Source organism: Rhipicephalus sanguineus, chromosome 6, assembly GCF_013339695.2.
Source record: "Rhipicephalus sanguineus isolate Rsan-2018 chromosome 6, BIME_Rsan_1.4, whole genome shotgun sequence".
Classification (NCBI taxonomy): domain Eukaryota; kingdom Metazoa; phylum Arthropoda; class Arachnida; order Ixodida; family Ixodidae; genus Rhipicephalus; species Rhipicephalus sanguineus.
The window spans coordinates 15,147,912-15,153,543 of NC_051181.1; the positions used below are offsets into that span (position 1 = coordinate 15,147,912).

The following is a 5,632-nucleotide window of genomic DNA, read 5'->3' on the forward strand; positions in this document are numbered from 1 at the left end:
TGACGCGTCTTGGACTCGTTTTGGCAGATGTTGCCTGAGCCTCTTTTCCAGTCCTAAGTGGCACTCCAAAAATCTCATGTACTAGCTCAGCTTTTATTTGAGCTACTAGGTGATAACCGCGTACATTCTACATGGAATTATTACTAAGAGGTGGAAAAAGACAGAGCCGACGATGAAATAAGCAACAAAAGGATGTATACATTTCTGAATTCATCTTCGTTTTTTTTCACATCGACGCGTCGTAGCATAACATTATACCATACCTCATGTACTGGCCCATAGATCGAAGTACACTCGCACGCCGTTCGCGACCAACGAGCATCACACAAAAAACAACGTCGCGATCGCTTTTATTCGATCAGTGAATTTTATCAACATCGATGACCTAGTTGAAATAGTTAAGTTCTGACGGGGTTCACGCACGCAAACATACGACGGAGCGAAATATATCGATCACAATCGCCTAAGCTAAATGCACATAAAGCACACAAAACACCACAATCGAATACTACTACGAAAAAATAAACTCGAAAGGGGTCTCCATGCGTTCGTACGAACGTGTACATAACTTTTGGGACATGTGCACGACGCAGTTAGAATGGTTAGAACGCGACAGTTCGCCGCGTTGTTCACGGAAGAAAACTTCACTGGACACATAAGAAAAGCAATAAACATTAGCTCCAAATGCTCGCCGCCACTCGTAATCGCGCCATCTCGTACGGCGGAACGGCGCCGAGTGGCCCGAGCGTAGGACAAGCAAAGGTGTAGTCCGCAAGCGCCCGCATTGCAATCCGTCGAGTCCTCACAAAGATGGCGGCGAGCGCGTATCGTCTCTTTTCGGCGTCTGCTAGCCCGAAACCTTCCAGAGAGCTTCCACGACTAAATTGTCCTGGAAGGTTCTGGCGACCCTCGGGCTCCCCGCGGGTCGCCAGAACCGTCCAACCCGAGAAAAACGAACGCCAACCGGAAGTGCGCCGCGGGGGGGTCGGAGCAACCCGAGAAAAAATTAGGGGACCCTTAAGCTTCGCCTTTAAGAGTTGAACGCAATAGCGAAATCCGGCCCCTAGTGCGCACTTCAACCACTAAGTGCATACTTATTAATGTGTTTTGTTACACACACACGCGCACACACACGCGCACACACACGCACACACACACACACACACACACACACACACACACACACCCGCGCGCGCGCGAATGGCACAGGTTTTCGATCTAAAGCAAGAGTCGCATGGCCTCGAAGATACACGCCGCGCGCTCGCCATCTCGGAGGCCATTAAGAGTCTCACAATGCCTCACAGATGGCAGCACATTATCTAGCGTTTGCTGTTTGCTTGTTGATATGTTTTCCGCTAGATAGACATAGTTGTCCATTTTTAGAGCTGTTTGAAAGTTCGTGTGTGTTTTTAGCGGCGATGGCTGCACTATCCCGGCCTTTTTCGACGTAGTTTGATGGTCTCCCAAATGCGCCTACAAATCGCCGAATGGGCTCGTTTTCGTCGTGACACCTGTCGAACAAAATGCGTTAAGGAGACTCCTTCCACTACATAGCATTTATGTAGTGTTTTTTTTCCGAAATAGCTGCAAGTAACCTCGTGGCTTCGTGGAAGGACACCTGCTTGCCACGCGAACGGCCCGGGTTCGATCCTCAGTGAAACCGAAATTGTTATTCTTTATTTTATTTGCTGCTTTCTCGATTTTTCGCTCACGGTCGATTTTTCGCTCACAACCAACGGTGCCGACACCGACAACGGAATTTCTGCGACACGAGCTCTCTAACGCTATCGCGTTAAAACGAGCGCGCTCTGGCTGGCTCTGGCAGCCCGCGGGTAGCCAGAAGTGGAAAATCGAAGAGCCCCACTGGCAATTGTCGAGCGGGTAGCATCCGTTGTTATGTTGACCGAAGACAGTAGTAAATGTGATCTGCAGGTAAGCAATATTCTCTCTTCAGTACGTTATTTGCTTGTGTATATGCGCTTATGTCGCGTGTTTACCTGAATTCATGCTCATGCTTACGCTTCTGTACGAGATGGGTCGTGTCAGAAAAATAAATAGTGTCATGCTTTTATGTAATGCATTGTTATTGGCAATTTGACTTTACAAGATGGGTGTTTGGGCGTATATTATCAAACATCCAAGATCATTTGTAATCATACACGCTTGTGCGAGAAGAAATGGAGGAAAGAAGTTTAACCCTTTTTGCTGTCGCCGTCTTGGTACCTTCAACACGCTCGATGAAGGCTGCAATCACGGTGTGAAATACTGTAGGCGGCATAAACAAAGTGGCCCATATCAGCTTTGTCCAGACGAGCTCTGCGTGCCCAGTGACTCGCTCCTGTCCATGGCAGTCTGGGCAGTTTGTCATGTCCTTGTCAGCGATACGTGATATTTCGCGGCGTCTATGTGCAACGTTTTTGCTGCGGTAGTCTTAAGTGGACGGGTGAAGGTTTAAGGCGGTAATGCGGGCTAGTCCGTTGTGATCAGTGGCATTCATTTCGGTAGCGGAAAGAAAATGAAATACACATAAAAAAAGCCCTCGCAGAGTGATGTAGCGCGTGCGCGCCTGTGCAACGGGTTCTTGTGTGTTTCCTTTCAGTAAATGAAGGAAAGGGGTGACTCTTAAGGGCTCGTTTTTCTTTGTTAGACACAATATTAATGAGAACTAACAGACAATAACGCTGAGGAAAGTATAAGGGGTATTATCTGTAGTATTTAGAATATAAATGTGAAGAAAGAAAAGTGGACGAAAAGATAACTTGCCGCCGGCAGGGAACGAACCTGCGACCTTCGAATAACGCGTCCGATGCTCTATCACTGAGCTACGGCGGCGGTCATCATCCCGTCCACTTTATGGGGTATATATGTGCGCATTTAAACCTCGGAGTGTTAGTCAGCGCCAGTCGCTGCCATGGCCGGGAGTGTGGAACACTCATTTTTATGCCTGTTGGCGTCACGTAGCACGTGATCTTTTTAAGAGCTGGCAGTTGACAAATAATCCCTCGCATACTACCTGAACGCATCATATCTGCCAGGACGAGACCCTCGCTATGAATAAAGGAAAGGGATGACTCTTAACGGCTCGTTTTTCTTTGTTAGACACAATATTAATTAAGGGATTATTGGTCAACTGCCAGCTCTTAAAACGATCACGTGCTACGTGACGCCAACAGGCATAAAAATGAGTGTTCCACACTCTCCGCCATGGCAGCGACTGGCGCTGACTAACACTCCGAGGTTTAAATGCGCACATATATACCCCATAAAGTGGACGGGAGCATGACCGCCGCCGTAGCTCTGTGGTAGAGCATCGGACGCCTTATTCGAAGGTCGCAGGTTCGGTCCCTGCCGGCGGCAAGTTATCGTTTCGTCCACTTTTCTTTCTTCACATTTATATTCTAAATACTACAAATAACACGGCTTATACTTTCCTCGGCGTTATTGTGTGTTAGTTCTCATTAATATTGTGTCTAACAAAGAAAAACAAGCCCTTAAGAGTCATCCCTTTCCTCCATTGATAGCGAGGGTCTCGTCCTGGCAGACATGATGCGTTCAGGTAGTATGCGAGGGATTATTGGTCAACTGCGAGCTCTTAAAAAGATCACGTGCTACGTGACGCCAACAGGCATAAAAATGAGTGTTCCACTCTCCCCGCCATGGCAGCGACTGGCGCTGACTAACACTCCGAGGTTTAAATGCGCACATATATACCCCATAAAGTGGACGGGAGGATGACCGCCACCGTAGCTCAGTGGTAGAGCATCGGACGCGTTATTCGAAGGTCGCAGGTTCGGTCCCTGCCGGCGGCAAGTTATCTTTTCGTCCACTTTTCTTTCTTCACATTTATATCCTTGCAGTAAAGTCAGTTGATGTCTAGCGCCGGTCCTGTATACGTGTCCGCTCTTGTGTCTGTGTCTTTAATTTTTTTGCGCTACCGAAATGAATGGAAAGTTCAAGTACACGAAAGACAATGAAATGGCGTTAATAGTGCTTTTAAGTGTCTTAAAGGAAATCACAGCATTCTTCCGTGTGTTGCTGAATGTAGGAAACTCGAGGCACTGCGCCTACCGATGTAAACATTTAATACACACACACAAAAGGACGTTTATGACGTGAAAAAATGAATTGGTAAATCCAGTGCTTTGGCTGAGCACGTTTCAGGGGACACGCAATCGACTGGGGGAAGGGGCGTGCCCATGCTAATGAAAAATTACTGTCACGACGTCTTGATCTCGAGTCTATGCAGGAAAATTTGCGCTAAACTAGAAAAGGACAACACAAAGAAGGAACACTTAGACAGATCGAGCGCACACTACCAACTGTTTTTATTGAACGTAGAGCATCAGTTAAAATAGGGAACCCCGAACTGCGCAGACACCCCGTGGCTGCGCATAGATGCACAGACACATCGAGGAACATCACGTGTTAACGCACATTATTCATCAAAAAAGACACTTCTGCGCCGTAGAGCGCTACCGAGGCCTCACTTACACAGCTATCTTTTTTCCCCTTAATGAAGAATGCTTCCAAAACCTCCCGCGCACACGTGTTTTTGCTACGTCCAAGTATTTTAGTCTGTTGAAATCGTGCTTCGCATCCACAGGCAGCGCAGTGAGCTGGCAAATTCGCCATTTCTTTATTTTTGATTGACAGCTGGTGTTCACGCGCGCGGTCATTTACGCAGCGGCTTGTTTGGCCCACATAAGACCTGCCGCAGGAAAGCGGTATCTCGTACACCACTCCTACATCGCATTGCACAACCGGGTTGGCATGCTTTTTGCTACACAGGCTACCGCGCTCTTCGCCGCTCGAAATGCGCGCGCACAGCTTCGAAAGCTTCTTAGGCGCAGAGAACACCATGCCAACGCCGTGGCGATTGGCAACCTTTTTCAGGTTGTGTGTCACCCGGTGTATATAGGGTAACACAATCGGCTTCTCACGCCCATTGGACGAGACCCCCCGCTGCGGTTTTCGCGAACGCCCTTTTAGCTTTTTAGGAGGGTTTCAGCCACCGCCGTCAGCACAGACTGCGGGAACCCAGCTGCCTTCAGTCGTCCAATCTGAGCACTAAAGCTGGCCAGCCTCTCATGCGGGCACGACCTCACCAGTGCAGACTCCAAACACAGTGACGCGATCGCCCTCTTTACTACCTTGGAGTGTGATGAATTGTATGGTAAAGGCTTCTTCTTAGCCCGCGGACAGTACGAGTAACATGTATGGTTATGTTTGAAAATGAGCTTAAGATCTAAAAACTGAAGCGTTCCCTCCTGCGGTAGCTCGTACGTAAAACATAGACCCCTCCCATACTTGTTAAACTTCATTAACACGTTGTCCACACAATCGCTTGTGCTTGTTTGTTTGTCCAAAACTACCAGGAAGTCGTCTACGTACCTGAATATCTTTAACACACCGTCAGTTCTAAACGCCTCTAGCAGATCGCGGTCAATGTAGGCTAAAAAAATGTTGCACAAAATTGGGGCAACACACGATCCAATACAAATGCCTTCTCTTTGCAGGTACAAACCCTTGTCAAAATTTATGATGGTGTGTTTCAGATAGAACTCTAAAAGCGACATAAAATTATCAACACTCAGCCCGGTTGAATTTTGAAAACCAATAGCTGAATTCTCTA

At 47.7% G+C, this 5,632-nt stretch overlaps 1 non-coding gene across 1 annotated transcript; it reads left to right on the forward strand.

Annotated features, from left to right (window-relative positions):
* Nucleotides 1-3,285: 3,285 nt before the first annotated feature.
* Nucleotides 3,286-3,357, forward strand: Trnar-ccu (transfer RNA arginine (anticodon CCU)). Its single transcript has one exon. It is a non-coding gene; the product is annotated as a tRNA-Arg (tRNA).
* The last annotated feature ends 2,275 nt before the right edge of the window (nt 3,358-5,632 follow it).